Source organism: Panthera uncia (assembly GCF_023721935.1).
Source record: "Panthera uncia isolate 11264 chromosome D3 unlocalized genomic scaffold, Puncia_PCG_1.0 HiC_scaffold_8, whole genome shotgun sequence".
In the NCBI taxonomy this organism is placed as follows: Eukaryota; Metazoa; Chordata; class Mammalia; order Carnivora; family Felidae; genus Panthera; species Panthera uncia.
In genome coordinates this window covers 20,065,869-20,082,604 of record NW_026057586.1, presented here as the reverse complement: position 1 = coordinate 20,082,604, position 16,736 = coordinate 20,065,869, and the positions used below count along the sequence as shown (strand labels likewise).

Here is a 16,736-nt window from a genome sequence, read left to right as displayed (position 1 = left end):
GCTCAGTTCTTTTCTTGCAACAGCTGATAGAATTCTGTAAACTGATCTTACCAGGAAATTGTACCAGCTTGTTTTGCAAATAACTGGTTATTATTTAAAAAACGATCTGTGTGAAAGATACGTGTATGGCCATGGCTTATTTGCAAATTGGGTTTACTGCTATGTCCCTCAAGTAGGACTCTCACTTGGGGTGAATACATTCCATAGCTCAGCAGCCTTTCCCACAGGAAACCTGTTGAAAACAAAGATAAAACATCTTGAAAACTTGCCTCAGAGTCAAAGTGATGTAGATTGTCGCCATGGGACAGAAGTCCCAAAGAGCTAGTGATTTCTCCATAATTGAATGATTCTTTAGAACCGCTGGTTAGGGAAACCAGTGACAATGGAAGCTCGAAAGTTGGGTTGCACATATTGGACAATTAGGGGTTCCAGAAGATAAGTAAGTGAATGCAGGCTTTGTTGATTAAAACAACAGAGAAGCAATTGATAGTGAAGCATTTCAGATTCTCCTTAGTCAAATGATCACATGTCGTCGTTATCTGGAAGGCTGCTCGGTTAGGATGGAGACTTCAGGTTGTCCGGTAGAATTGCTGGGTGATGGTGGGGCTCGTGTTTTCTATGGCAGATACAAAATAGTTATGCACTTCAGGTTTAGGGTCAGAGCAAAGGAAAGCTACTCATCAAATATGCCTTCAAAATGGATGTAAACTCCAGAAGTGTGTAGGCTACAAATTGTGGGGCACAGAACTGCAGAGGAAATGTAATGAGCAAGGGAGGAAAGGTGTCAATTGTAAGAGGCTATAAACTGTGATGCAGTCATTTTAATTAGGGGTTTCCACTACATTCTCTGGGCTATTTTGAAAATGTGAGAATGTGTCATGGTATACCAGTTGGATCTTTTAAACTGGATCCTAGAATTAGAATAGGAAACTCAGTAAACACGATGCATCTGAATTTAATAAAACACCCGAAAGTAAAGTGTTTTCCTCCAATGTTATTTGAAGAATTGGATTGAACTGGGTCGGATGGAGGCCAGCCACAGAAGCAGAAAGTTGGCCGGCGGTCCACACGCACAACAGGGGATGCTAACCCGCCAACTGTGGGGAAGGAGGGAACAAGGAGAATAGGGTGAAGGCCTGGTTATGCCAAAATATTCATTCGTGGTTTCAAAGGGCTCTGAAAGTATACATATGTAAAATAATTAACCTGAGAATACAAAAGGGGAACAGAAAACTATTCATTCGTTCCTTACTGATGGCAGCAAATTCACACCTTGGTTCTGGACAGAGATCTGGAAAAGACGAAATCTACACCTCTGTTTAATTATCCTTGGCTGCATCACCCTTTCTCTGTATCCTTTGAGAGCCTCTCATCTCCTATTTTAGTAGTTATACTTTGAACAATGCCAGCTTACATTTAATATTATTACCTCATATGTATTAAGTGTTTCCATTCAGAGGGCATTTTAAACTTATTTAATCCTTATAATAGCCCTATGAGGTAGAGATTATTATACTTAAAAAAATTAGATGAGGACAAAGACTTCAAGAAATGAATTGCCCACAGTCACAAAATGGGCACTACTTAGATCCTAGCAGTCAGCCTCCGTAGCCCAGAACCCTAACCCCAAACTGTCTCTCATGTCATTATTCCATGTATTTAATATGTTTTTTTTCCATTGAAATAGCAGTTAAAAAAAAAAACTTTTATCTCCTTTGTCCTTGCTTTCTCTTTCATGTTGGACAAGCCATAAATATTTGAAACAAACCCAGAACTGACAAGCAGCCATCAGGCACAATGAGAAATATATCCTCTTATTAGAAGGTGGAGGCGACCGCCTGCTCGTAACTACAGTTCTGGGGCAGGAAGCTTGGAGAAGTACCTAATGCCTTCCTAAGCACTGCTGGGCTTATTTCTGAAGGGCAAATACCTTTCAGGGATATTGAAAATCCTGTGGGACTGAAGGGGCAAAAGAGCAGGGGAAGGGGTTAGGGCTGAAAGGGCCTTTGGAGAAAACCTCCTCTCTTCAATAAAATCAACATGACATAAATTGGGTCTTTGGATCAAACTTCAAAATGGAGCATTCAGCAATGTCTCTGATCTTTGTAACATGTTGTCGTTTTCAGCTGTCACTCTGCGTTCAGCTGTTCAGGTCTCCAAATGTGATTGGTTCTTTGCCAGAAAATAATTGTGCAGGTCCATTCTTAGCTTCTTTCTGAGGGAGCGCTGTGTTCACAGGAAAACATGTTGTTTCTAAATAAAGGCTCCATCTTATTAAATTCTTTAGCCTATGCTTTTTTTTTTTTTTTTTTTTTTCCTGAGTGAAAAAGACTTTCAAGAGTTCCTAGAAAAAAAAAAAACCCAACTCCTGTCATGGCCGTACATGGCTCTGTGCCTGTGTTTTTTGGGTTCAGAACATGAAGGGGAGTATAAAGCACCCAGATCAGTCTGTTCTACAACAGCATTGAGCACCTTACTGGCTTCAATTTCCTTTTGAGATTCGCTCTGTTAAACTTCGCAAGGATAGGTTTGCCTGTATTCCCTGAGTTAAAGAACGTGATATTTTATCCAATTTAAACAAGGACCTCATAAAAGCCAACGTGGCAATATGTTCTCCAAATGGTTTCCTGACCTCAGCAGCCACGTGCTCCAAGAGGCAATTAAGTACTGAGTAAAGGGTAGTAAATGACACGATTCGAGGGATAATGGAAACTCCTTCCCCACCCCAAATGATTCCCTCTCTACGTCACCCCCAACTTGCATGAACGGAGGTTTACTTCTTTGCAGAAAACAGTTTTGTAAGTGCAACTACTCTCAGGAGCGATTAAACTATTTGCCATCATTAATAACTTAATGAATTAATTGAGGGCATAATTGAGAGAAAATCAGGCATAGGACAGAAAAAGAGAATGGGTCATCGTAAGGCACTGGCCCAGAAGTCGTGAGGACAAGTGTGTTGGTCTCTTCAAAGATGCATCTAAGTGATGTTCAGGATGGGGGTTGAAGCAAAAAAAGAAGCACAAATAAGAAGAAAGTCAGCAATTTGCACAATTGCAGAATGCGCTACTTTAGGTCACCCCTGAACAAGACCATTGGTGTCATTCACTTAACTACCGGAAAATCTGTGGAAGGCTATGATTGCAATGATGATAACCACAGAGTTTGAAAGCCACCAAAGAACTGAGGCTATATTTGCTAGCTAATTTACAATATTTGAATGACTGCAACACCACAGATTATAAAAGTGAGTCACCAGAGGCCCCAAGTCAAATCACTGAGTAGCTTTCTAACTGCCTGTGTGGTGCCAGACCAGAGTTTCTCCCCTAACAAGGGAAGCTGAATGGGAGCGGGGCACACCCACACTTGGCTAGGTTAGAAGCACGTACACCTTATGATCCTATCCACCTCACGGGAAAGCTTATTGAATTTGTGAAGGCCAGACAGAGGAATTACTGGTAATATCTTCCCTTCCTCACAAATCTGTCATTAATCTCCAAATCTATTTGATTCAGGATGGCGTTCCTGGGTCATCGGTAATGACTGCAATTACAGGCAGATTCCAAGTTCTAAAGCATCTAGAAAAAAAAATCTAAAAGGTTATTTGTTGATTAGGTATTTTCTATTTCAATCTTTGTCACATCTCCTGCTAGCTCACTCCCTGCTGCTTTGGTGTGGTTATCAAAAGCAGAGTTTGCAGGATTCAAGTTCAGCCAAAGCAAACAGACCAAAAATTGGGGAAATGATTTATCTTAATCCAAAGGTGGTAATCCAATTTATTTGACTTGAATGCTTTAGATTTCATCAGCTAAACTAGCAGCGCTAGGGCTTGGCAAAATGATGTCTAGCGAAAACTGGCCCTGCAGTGTTGACCGCTTGTGAACAGAATGATTTTCATCTTAAAAACACACATTGTTCTACCTTTTCATGTTTGTGGCTAGCTAGCACAGTTGGTGATAAAGAGGTTGAAGTCTTTCATTTTGATGCCCTGTATTCCCAGTCTGACCAGTCACTGCATAAATGTAGTCGCTGATGATAAGGGAGTGAGAGATGGTGAATGAATTGATGCACGTCTATCTTCACACATGGAAGACTCCCAGGCCAGAGTGCAATGTACCTTTCATGAAGATAGTATACTATTTGAATGGAAGAAGAGATTGTTTGGTCCATGTCCCCGAGGCTAAGGAAGACTGAATCCATCCTACTTAAAGAATCCACAATACAGAAAGAATGGAGATTGCATCCCAGATCTCATGGGATCATTAATCTGCATTTATTTAAAACTGCTTTCATGTCTTTGGAAAATAGCAACATAAATAAAGTAGCATCAAATGGGACAAAAGCCCTCTAATTAGGAATCTATTGACCTGGGTTCTAGTTGTGCTCTGCCCCAAGTTTTACGTAATTTCTCTGATTAAACCCCTTTACCTGGAAGTCTCTAGGTATGATATGAAGACATTCCTAAAGTCTTTATAATGATAACTCTAGGCTTAACTGAAGTAACTTTTTGTGTCCATTGTCATATTGCTAGATTCCTACCACTATCATGTTTAGGAAGTCCTTCCCAGTTTTGTTCTATTTAATTTCTGTGGGAGGTAGTCAAAATACAGAATGAAGCATGCCCTGGGCCAGCGATGGTGAGGAGTAGGTTGTTGGCATCTTGGAAGATGCATTTAAGAGGTATTTGAGGTGGAGGGTGGTGAGAGGTACTCACAAAAGAAGAAGCACAAGTAAGGAAAAAGTAGGCAATTTGCCTACTGCACAATTTTAGGCCACTTGTGAACAAGACCATTGCTATCATTCACGTAATTATCAAGAATCCTGCATAAGGCTATGATTTCAATGATACTGCAGAGTTATCATGCCATGGCCAAGGAAGTTAGAGCAGTGATGAATCAATTTGGATTATATCCTCCCTTATTCTTCTACACCTTTGATCTATGGGCCAAATCAGTCTACTTCCTGTTTTAGTCAATAAAGTTTTATTGGAACACAGCCACACTCTTTCTTTATGGATTGTCTGTGGCTGCTTTCCCACAACTCAACTATAGCAGAGTTGAATGGTTGTGATAGAGACTATATGGCCTGCAAAGCCAAAAATATTTACCATCTGGTCCTTTGCAGAAAAAGTTTGCCAGCCCTATTCTACACACTTAACTCTATATGCACTGTTTTTCCATTGCAATGTATGCTGGTTTCTTTTATTTTTCTTGGACTTTGGCTTCTCATCTAACCAACATCTTTGACCTCATTAATGTCCCAACCCTTCCTAGTATTTTTATCCCAGTTCTCCTTGTCTTTCTGTTCATTCTAAGGTCATGCTTTGTGTGTTCATACAATCCTTTCTTTTGACCTAGACTCATTTGCCAATTTAATATCAGCCAACATTCCTCCCTTTAAAACCTTTAAAACCCTCTTAGAAAGTTGGCACTGGAGAAGGATTTTAATGACAATGCCTGGTAGTTAATGCGTCCTTAGTCTGTGCTGCATTGTTCTGAGTTCTTAGGGCATTTGTAGTGATAGATTGAAAATTGTTCAGGGTCAGAGACTAGGTCCTTTGTTTGTTACCTCATATACACAGAACTGCCTTGAGCTGCCAGTGTTTACAATGCTATGTAAATTACTTTTATTTTCTGTTGTGAACAATTCTTCTCCGTGAATTCTCTTATTGACCCCCAAACTTGGCCTATCCACAAGCATTTCCATTTCTAAGCAAACACAATTCTAACACATTTGAATTTGTTGCTTCAAAAAATTGGTGTAATTCTTTTTACAGAACTTTACAGAATGGTGGTTGTATGCAAGTCCATGAAAGAGCCTTGTTCTCAATTGACAAATGAAGAAATTTGAGCTTGGGAGCCGGCTTGTGCTCTTCACTAGGAAGTTTGGTAACATCTATTATCATATGTAACCTGGCAATGAAAGCATGACTCATCGCAGCTTTAAGTTTGATAAAAGGAGGCAAGTGAATTTTTTTAAAACATTGCAGAAGAATAGAAATGCAATATGAAAAATAATTTGCCATCATATTGTATCCCATTGTTAGCCTAGTCTGTCTTGATGCAAAGACACATATGCAAGAAACACCTTGCTCTTCCCCAATATGCTTAATTCGGCCCTTATACAATTAGCTCTGATGCTGGGGACACTTGAAATTTCACAAATATTAATGAAAATACAAAGACACACCCCAAAACGACTGACTTCTATAGCTCAAGCTGTATTTCCATTAATGGAGTGGTTCTTCAAAGGGAGAAAGGCATGTTGACTTAGACTGCAGTAGGTGATAGTTCTCTTTGGGAACATAACTGATCTATAATGAGGATTGATTCTGTATCTTGGCGATTGTGATCAGAAGGAGCTTAAAGAAATTGCATGATTGCCTAACACAAAAATTTAATGATAAGAAATGTCTGGTTTTTTGGTTTTGTTTTTTACTTTCTCGTTCAAAGATTCTTAAAAGTACAAGTGTAATAACTACTCAATAGTAGGCATAAAATTCATTTAAAAAAACACTGAGTGGGGGGCGCCTGGGTGGGTCAGTCGGTTAAGCGTCCGACTTCAGCTCAGGTCATGATCTCGCTCATGGTTTCGAGCCCCATGTTGGGCTCTGTGCTGACAGCTCAGAGCCTGGAGCCTGTTTCAGATTCTGTGTCTCCCTCTCTCTCTGACCCTCCCCCATTCATGCTCTGTCTCTCTCTGTTTCAAAAATAAACAAATGTTAAAAAATTTTTTTCAAAAAAAAAACACTGAGTGAGTAGGGGCAAAGGAGTAAATACAGAATGGGGCTCCTGGTGCTCTAGTCACATCATAGGCTCTATTATTTATGAGATATTTTTGCTGTATCTTCTCTACCAAAGGGTATTTACTGTATTGCTGGACAGGTTTATGTGTAAAAAATTTAAGATGGCATTCAATCCCAATGCAGATTTACCCTCCAACAAGTAGTAACAAACCTTTATTTGACCACTTCCCAAGGCATCATGGGAAGTTTGTTATGAAGGTTGGTTGTTGTTTTTTCCCTCTTTGGTTGTATTTCTATCATTTATAACTAAGAGAAAACCAAAATAAACCCTTTTAATGTATTTGAGTCAAAGGTTCTAGTAAACCTTTGTCTTCATACATGGGATAGTCATTCATGAAGCATTGTGTCAGTTTCTACTCAGAGCCAGGGACTGTGCTGGGTGCTGAGGATATGAACAAGAAGATAGCTTACTACCTGACTCCTAAGAGTTCACAGCTAATTTTTGAGAAGGCAAATAAATAATTCCAGTCAATAGAAGTATGTGTGAGTACTATTGGGACACAGAGAGTAGAAAAGTTTTCCTGGAAGAAGTCTCAGATGAACTGCATCTTGAAAGTCAACTCAAAATCTATTGGGTAGAGAATGTAGGGAAAGGCGTTTCTTGACCTGAGGAACATCATGGGCAAGACCATGGAGATATAAGAGAGGGCAACATGATCAAGGAAAGATCAGCAGTTTGGAGTTGTTTGCGCTAAAATATGTGATTAAGGAAAACCACAAGCTAAAACCAACCGCAGATAGACTGAGATCAGACAGAAAAACAAAAATCTTTGTTATTTTCCAAAGAAATTTTAACTTTATCCACTAGACAATAGGTCTCCCAAAGCAGGGCTGTACCTTGAACAAATTTACATTGTAGGAAACATCTTTTAATGTATGAATATAACTGGAAGCTAGAAAACCTGGAGACGGAGTCCAATGAGAAGACAGCACAGTATGGGTATCTTTTTCACGGTGAACGTCGGGATGCAACTCCCTGGCATAATTGGCGAAGTAAACTTTTTAAGGCTCAGACCTTCCCCTGCTGAAGAGCAGCATAGTGAGTGATGACCTGTGTGTTCTTCCTCTGGCTCTCCACCAAGCACTTTTCCTTTCTCACCATCTTTTTTTTCAACCTTTCGCTTTTTAGAAGGAGAGTGCATGGTATTGATGGCGACTGATAAATTAGTTTGGTAATGGGCACAAAACTAGTAATGAAAATTGAAGGGAAGGATAGATTCAAGAGAGACTTAAATGATAAGGTTAATTGAATTTGGGGAAACATTGGACACTTGGTGGGGAGGCAGAGTATGGCTGAGGATCACCAGAGTTTCTAGCTGGGGTTAATAAATTGCACCCCAGTAAAAGTGGACAGTAGAAGAAAGAGAAATGAGAAAAACATGAGTTGGTTTGAGATATGTTGCAGTGTGTTTTCTTAGCGATGTCTGGTCTGCACTGTCTAGGTGTTCATTAGAAATATAAGTCTATATCAGCAGAGAAGGGGGTAAATATATTTATTTGAGAGTTGATGTTATTTCATGGTGGTCAAAGCCATCATAATGAATGTGATCATCAAAGAATACGTTCACAGAAAGAATGAAAACAGAACCAAAGGTCACAAATAAATCCATAGGGATTATCAAACTTTGAGTAACAGGCAGAAGATCTATAGGAAGTGGAAAAAGAGAGAGAGACACAACCCTGGAGTGGTATTTCTGAACTCTGAGAGAGTTTTAGGATAATGTTATCAGTGTCAAGCCATGATTGATAAATACAGTTTAAGTATGACACGTACTGTAAAGAGAAAATTAAGTAGCTGGGTACTCCATCCAAAAAACATTCAGAGTAAATGATTGTGGTGGTTGAGTGGGAGGGGTATTTGAGGGGGTAGGAGCCCAACTGCAGTAAATTGAACAGTGTGGGGAATGTGGGAAAATAGAGACAGAGGGTCTGAATGCTCTTAGATGATTTCCAAGAAGCTTGTGTTTTGAACCACGGATTCAATCACCACAACACTATCGTGAAAGGGTAAAACAATAGGAATTGAATGAAAAGGAAAAGATCCCACAGAAGCTGCGGGTTAGAGGGCAAGCTCTTTGGGCCCAGAGACCATGTACCATGTGGCCTTTTGCAGGGCCAGCCTCATAGGCAGGTAACCTGTGTGGTCACACAGGGCCACATGCTTAGAAGGGCCCCCACACTCCATTTAATGTTTTACTGTTTTCATCTTGAAATTCTTTTTTTTAATGCTTATTTATTTATTTTGAGAGAGAGAGAGAGTGAAAGCAGGGGAGGGGAAGAGAGCGAGACAGAGAATCCCAAGCAGGCTCTGCACTGTCAGCACAGAGTCCGACATGGGGCTCAAATTCACAAACTGTGACATCATGACCTGAACTGAAGAGTCGGACGCTTAACTAACCGAGCTGTTCAGGTGCCCTGTCATCTTGAAATTCTTAATAAGTTTTGGGAAGGTCACATTTTTTATTCTACATGGAGCTTTGCACATTATGGAGCCAGCTCTGGGCCTTTGTATCTCCCAATTGGCCCAAAGGAAAACTGATTGCTATATAACTTAGATGATCTACCAACCTCTGAATATGAATATGGTGAAAAAAATTGAGTGTTTTGTCTTATCTTTTGTTACCTTAAGAGCAGCCAGACCCCATTTTCCCACTAATTTGAACAATGACATAATAATTGCTAATGTGTATTGACCGATTACTATGTGCAAGACACTTTCGATGCACTTTCCACCTACTAATTCGTTTAACCACTACAACAATCCCGTGAGTAGGTATCATTATCACTATTCTTTAAAATGAGCAAATGGAGGCAAAATGTGGTAACAACTTACTCAGGGTCACACAATTAGTAAGGGGGAAAGCTCAGGCTCAAACCCAGATAGTCTGTCTTCAGAGTTGTTGAAATTAAACACACTGCTCGGTCATCTTCATTCTCTGGGTTCACAGTCACGGAGATTTTTCTTACCTTTGTCCCCATATACCTAACACACAGCCTATCACCAGATATCTGCTCTGGACACAGCTCCTTCAATGCAGGGAAGGAGGAAAACATTCTTCTCCAAAGGAATTGTGGAAGATATCCTATGTGTGGGTTTAGGGATCCATAAACCACTAAAATGTCCTGAATTGGAGAACACGTCTCTCCCATGTGACATGGAGTAAGATCATTGAGATGGAGTATGAGTGGACTATGGTCCCTACCCTATGGTCCTGTCCCCTCCTCTTCTCCCTGTCCCCTCCTCACACCTTTGAGTGTCGTCAAAACTTTTAGTTCTCTTCCAGAAAGGTCGAGATTTGCATTTAAGCATGGGATTGCACATGTGGTCACTGTTCTCTGAGAGTTGTACACTTACTATTTTCTCCCAACTTCCCCCATTTCTCAGAGAGTTAAAGTAAGGGCAATCACACTTACATGTGGAAAATAAATTAGTCAAACCCATAGAAACAGAAAGTAGGATAGTGGTTAGCAGATCCTTGGGGCCTGGGGAAGGGGAAGATGTTGGCCAAGGGGTACAAAGTTTCAATCGTGCAAGGCAAATAAGTCCTGGAGATCCTAACGTATGGCATGGTGACTACAGGTAACCATGTCATACTGTATACTCGAAGTTTGCTGAGAAGGTAGATTCTGAGTGTTTTTACCACACACACACACACACACACACACACACACACACGGTAACTATGTGAGGCAATGGATATGTTAATTGGCTTGAGTGTAGTGATTATTTCACAATTTATACATCTATCAAATCATCTAGCCGTACATCTTAAATATATTACAATTAAAAAAAAGAATGCAAATAGGTCAAGGCTTTTTTGGAAGACAGTTTGATAAAATGTATTAAAAGTGTTCAAAAGCACAACAAAGAGTAAGACAGATCACCAGCAATAGGATTTGCAGAATGAGGCTAAGATGGGATCCGTCAGCATTTCTAAGAAAAAATCACTCCAGATAAAAAGGGGTAGAGATGGCAGGGTGTTCTTTAAAATCCTCACCACTAGATGCTTTTGAGGAAATGAACATATACACATATACACATATACTGATGTATATACCAGTATTTGAGTAATATAAACTTATTATTTCAAAGTTTTAGAACTCTGACATTGGCTGCTTATAAAGTCAGTCAAAGGGGCCATGAGAGAGTTTCTAACAACATAAATATTTTTAGTTTTGCAGTAAAGTTTGTGGGTAGCAATTTAAGACTTATCTCTGACTCAGTATCCATGTGAGTATAATAAAGTTTTGAAAAAGTTTTGAAGCAACGCCTCCATTTTAAAACTATGGACTTTGATTATAACAGAAGATCTCAAAGGCAGCGTTCAGGGGGGAAAATGACAACAGTTCCGTGCTTGTGGTTGCCTTTCCAGGAAAGCTAAAGAAGCACAATGTGTTGGACTTGAAGCGTTAGGTAAACAAAGCCATGAGTATTAAAGTTTAGGCTCTAGTGATTAGTAGGGAAGCACAGGATAATAAGCACAGCAGGGTGTCCCTCAAGGTATTTTAGACTCCGACTGTGTTTATTATCCAGTATCAGTATGGAAATATATGCCTGACTACATTTATGGTGCCATTTAGAACTTTAAAATAGGCTCTTATGCTCAGAAAGAGGTTACTAAATTACTCACCCTGTAAGGTTTTCCTCGATTAGCATAATTCTACCCATTCCGTGCCTTATCAAGAATACGTTTCCATTGTGGGCACGTGTTTTGAAGAGACATTTGAAGAGACATCAGGGGTACATATTCATGTCAATCCTGAGGTACCCACCTTCCACCGATTTCATGGTGAACTTCGCGAGGCAACTCCCTGGCATAATTGGCGAAGTAAACTTTTCGAGGTTCACACGTTCCCCTGCCGAAGAGCAGCATAGTGAGTGATGACCTGTGTGTTCTTCCTCTGACCCTCCACCAAGCTCTCTTCCTTTCTCACCACCTCTGATTTCAACCTTCCGCTTCTTAGAGGGAGAGTGCCTGAGTATGGATGGCGAGCGCGGTAAAGCTGGAAGCTTCGCGTGGACTTCAGGATTCTGTCCTAAGTGGTGAGGAGGCAAGTGGGAGAACCGACCATGTCTATAACCAGAAGTGGGGCTGTCATGAGGAGAAAGGCGGCCATGGTGCTGCCACCACTTAACAGGAGTGGTGTCGCTTCCAGTGGGAACTCCTGCCCTGGGTTCTCTATGTTCATCAGCATCTCTTCAGCACATCATGAAGTTCCTGAGTCCACACTAGGTGGCAGCATGGTATACAGGTCATGTGGGAAGAGCTGAGGCCCTAGCAGCCAGAGCCTACAGGGCTCAGTCACAGAACACACACGCGCGCGCGCGCGCGCACACACACACACACACACACGACTTCTAAAGGGTCCCCGCTTCTCCAGTGTCATCTGTGACTCTACTTCACCTGGCAACGTGGGTCTGAGTGCCGGAAAACCCACCCCAGGACTGCAGCCGCCCTCTCTACTGAACCGTGGGTTTCCCTCAAGCATCGTGAATGGACTTTTACTCTCTGCAGCCCTGTTCCCCATCTCGTCCCCGGATGCCTGTGCTTTTACAAGGTGAACGAGGTCTGCAGTTGCTCTACGTTCACTTTGTGAACGCCGACAGGCTCCTTTGGGTTCAGTGCGTGCAACGTGCACGCTGGACGTGTTTGGCTCTGCAGGCTTTCTTTGCAGAACTGATGATTCCGTTGAAAAACAACCCCCACCCAGTTGCACAGTGATTCAACATCCCTGACTCAAGAGGAGCTGAAAGTCAAAGGGGACCTCTGCTCAGATCAGGAGTTCATACTACAATTTCAAGGGCCGAGGGAGGGGAGTCTGACCTTGGCATCTTGGACACGAATAGGAGCTTAGAGTTCATCCAAGTCAGTCAACCCCATTTGACAGATAAGAAAACTGAGGTCCAGAAATCTGGATTTCCCCAAGGCCACACAGCTTGGTAGAAGCCATGCCAGGACTATAAAACTGGTTTCCGGACACCCTGTCCAGCACCTTTTCCATCGCTCCTTGTGTGACTTATAGAGAGTCATAAATACACAGCAGATGAAACCTCAGAAGCCTCTGAGCTGGTTTTCCTCCCCTCCCCGTACCTGGCAACTCTGTACACCCCAGCCCAGCCCGGCCTGGACACCGGATCTCTCTGCCCCCAGGGTCTCCTTCTCCATGGGCAGGAAGGGGGTGGGACAAAGAGAAACAGAGAATCGATATTCATTGGGAAATTGGATGACAGATACAGAAGTACTGAAATACTGCAGTCCTTCCCTTGGCATTTCCTCTTGACCAGAAGAAGGAAATACCAGAAATCTCATAAGCGAGCCCATTTGGGCAATTTTTTTTATACTCAGCATTCATATATTTCACATTTTTCTCCAAACCTTTGAGTACTAATTCAAACCGTCCAGCCTCCAGACCCCCTAGGGGTTCACCTATCACTAAATGTTGTTGATTTGCAAAACACACGGATTCTTTTCATAGAACAGGCTCTGCTTTCATGGCTGTCTTCAGACGCTGAGCCTTTTCCCAATTAAGCGATGCCCCAGCTTCTCTCTGGTTAGGATTACAAACAAACACCACTACCCTTTGCCTTTGCTCCAGCCACCCCTCCCTTCACTTTGACACATGGTTCTTTTGATCTCAACCCCAGACCATAGCAACAGCCTCCTAATTATTCACCAGCCATAAATCATGGCAGTAATGTGGTCCTTGCTAAGGAAAAGGAGTATTGCTGGGCGATCAGAGTCTGGAAAGCTGGGTGTGTTTAGCATTTCCAAAAGCAAAGCAGTAGAGGAAAGGAAAGCAGGAAGAGAAAAGATGTTTTAAATGTTTGTAGAAATAGTTGCTTTGATGTTAAACCCTCTCCCAGAGGAAGTCAAGAGTCTGAAAACGAAGTCTATATTTTCATATTCAGAGGAATAATAAAATCCACAACCCCCATGAAGAGGCAGGTGTATGTTAGGGCCTCCTGCAGTAAATGTGAAGTACATTTCCAAGTCATCAGAGCAAGCAGAATAAACATGCTTCTCTCTGTCCACCTCCTAATTTTTTTTTAATTTAATTTTGGCTATTCACTTGCATGGGAAATCTTAATTCCTCTGTGACCTTATTGAATAGTAGTTAATCTGGTTAGGTTTGGCATTTTCACCAGGAGGAAATTCTCTGGGAATCCAAAATTATTTTTTTAATTTGTCTTGGGCTGGGATGTGCCACTGAGTCCACAGAAATCCCAGTATTGGTAAGACTGGTCGGTATCAGTCTAACCTATGGCTAGACCACGTGACTATAATATCTTTCTAATGAGGTTTGTGGGTTCAATTGAACCGGAAATCATTCTCTTTTTACTTTGGGATATGATATGTGATAAGAGAAAGCTAAGACTACGCTATAGATATTCTTTACTGGTAAAGTCTTCCTCAGAAACAAATACAAAATAAGACATTTTTATTCATTCAATTTTGTTATGTCAGCCACTCTAATTGGCTGTAGCATGTAGACAAAATGGGGCTGGAGGAGTATCGTGAGGTTTGTCTTTGTTCAACAAATATTTACTGAAAATCTACTCTGGGCTAGATCCTGGAGTGATGACAGCTATGAATTCAAGAACAGATTAATGCACATATTGCTTATGGTACACTAGAGCGGAGGCTCTAGACAAATGCCTAGTCTAGAGCTGGGTTGGCAAACTTTTTCCTAAGTTGCCAGATAATAAATATTTTAGGCTCTGCAGGCTATAGGATCTCTATCATGACTTCTTGACTCTGCCTTTATAGCATGAAACCAGCCATAAACAATACATAAAGAGCATAACTGTGACCCAATCAACTTTATTTAAAAACATAGGAAGGGGGCCAGATATGGCCCCTGGGCTCTAATGTTCTAACCCTCTGTCTAGAGGGGGATACCTTTAAGTTTGGAGAAAACTGCAATGAAGAGGAAGTACAGAAAACTAGGCAAAGTCAGAGAAGGGCAATATGCCTAATTAGAGAGTTCATAGAAGGCCTGGGGGGAGGGTGGCGCAAGCAATAACAATAGCTAAGTTAAGACCTGCTGGGTTCGTAAGAGTCAATCCAGTGAAGAGGACTGGGGAAGAATGTTTCAAGGCAAGGCAATGGCATATGTTACAACTCAGAGGTGAAAGCACAATCCACAATCCAGAGCGGGGAACTGAAAGTTCTGGATCCCTGGTTGGAGAGAGCAAGGATAGGAAAGATGAAGGGAAGCTGGAGTCAAGGCACAGCATAAAGAGGTTCACCCAGGGGGAAACGGGAGCCAATAAAAGTTTGAACAAAAAGTCAGAGATCGGGCACATACTTCTGAGAGATCACTTTGACACTTGTATAGCAAATAATTTCAGGATCTTTTCAGCAACCTCACTGCCTCCATATCCAAATGAAACAGAAAATGCTTTACTGTTCCTTTCCTTCATCTCCTCTCCAAAAAGTGTTCCCAGGGACAGCGAATACAGTTCCTAGAATTCTTCCCACAGCATCTGTATTTTAATAGAAATCAAAGCCTAGGCTAAATGGATGAAATTCTAATGGTAGAATTTTAGGCAATAGCCCATGCAAGGAAAGGATTTGGTTGTGGGAGGAGAGGAGAGGAGAGAGACTAGAGCAATCTCAGCCTCCTTGAAATCATACCACATAGTCATTTTTTCCACCAAAGCATCAGGTTCCACTTATAAGTTTCTCTTCACGAAGTTTTCTAACTAAATTGTTCAGTTGAATCATCAGAAATTGAGATTTTATGTTAACCAAGTAATCAAGATTAACCAGGATTACTAATCACATTAATAATGTGAACCCCCCAATATGATGCACTGAGAAAGGTACAAAGTAATTTCTGTGATATTCTTATCAAAAAATGTGGAAACTCATCCTAATCATGAGAAAAAATCAGATGGACCCAAACTGAGGAACATTCTCCGATATTAACAAATACTTGTCAAAAGTATCAGGTCATAAAAGACAAAGAAAGACTGAGAGGAACTGTCACTGATTGGAGAAGATGAAGGAGAAATAACAATTAAATGCAATGTGGGATCCCAGATTGGATTCTTGAATAAAAAAAGGATATTAGTGGAAAAAACTGGTGAAATCCAAATATAGTCTATAGTTTAATTAACAGGACTGTACCAATACTATTGTGCTGGTTTTAAAATTTACACCGTAGTCATGTTAACATGAGGGGAGCTGGGGGAGAGGTATATAGGAGCTGTTATTTTTGCAACTCTTCTCTAAGTCTAAAATAGGATGAAAATATTTTTTTAAAGAAATGGAGATTTCTAATTGAAATAATCTTGATGTATTCTCGCATTCTAGACAAAAATGATATTAAGTGATATTAATTATTTTCTTGTCCAGTTGTTAGTTTCTCTGTTAATAACCATGGCGATTACCAATTAGCTTTCAAGTTCTTCAGGTCTCACAGCACTAAAAGTCATTGTATGGACACAATAGAGAATCTTACCAGTTAATTACCCACTCTTTGGAGTCTCCCCTTCCATTTGGTGCTGACCATGCCCTGAAGAAGCTTCCCTAAAGAATGCCACCTCTACCTTTCTCTCCTTTGTGGTCTTGGGACAGAGCTTACTCAATGCTGTGTCTGTGTCTTCAATGAGTAACAATGGTTCTCTACTACCTTGCACGGTTGGCGGAATATGGCGGAGCTTTGTGAAGTAGAGAATTCTGGATGGGAAGTATGGAAACTGGGATTCTTGGGTAATTATTCCATTCTTGGGCCTGGAATCTTGGGTAATCACTGACTTCAGATTCCCCACCTGTAAATTCAGGTCCTTTCATGAAAGATCTAATATCTAGATCAATAATTTTTTTTTTTTTTATCAGTAATGCTTCTACTTGCCTAGGCTTTGAAAAAATCTCCAAGAATTTTGCTGTCTTCTTTTTTTTTTTTTTTTAATGCTGGTACCTGGTCC

General features: G+C 40.9%; 1 long non-coding RNA gene across 3 annotated transcripts in view; it reads right to left on the bottom strand.

The window, feature by feature from the left end:
- The window catches only part of LOC125914576 (uncharacterized), a 38,968-nt gene extending 22,487 nt beyond the window's left edge, over positions 1-16,481 (bottom strand). For all 3 annotated transcript variants that reach the window (XR_007455348.1, XR_007455350.1, XR_007455349.1), the window contains exon 1: positions 16,271-16,481. This is a non-coding gene — a long non-coding RNA (uncharacterized LOC125914576). The remainder of the gene's footprint in view (positions 1-16,270) is intronic.
- Between the last annotated feature and the right edge of the window lie 255 nt (positions 16,482-16,736).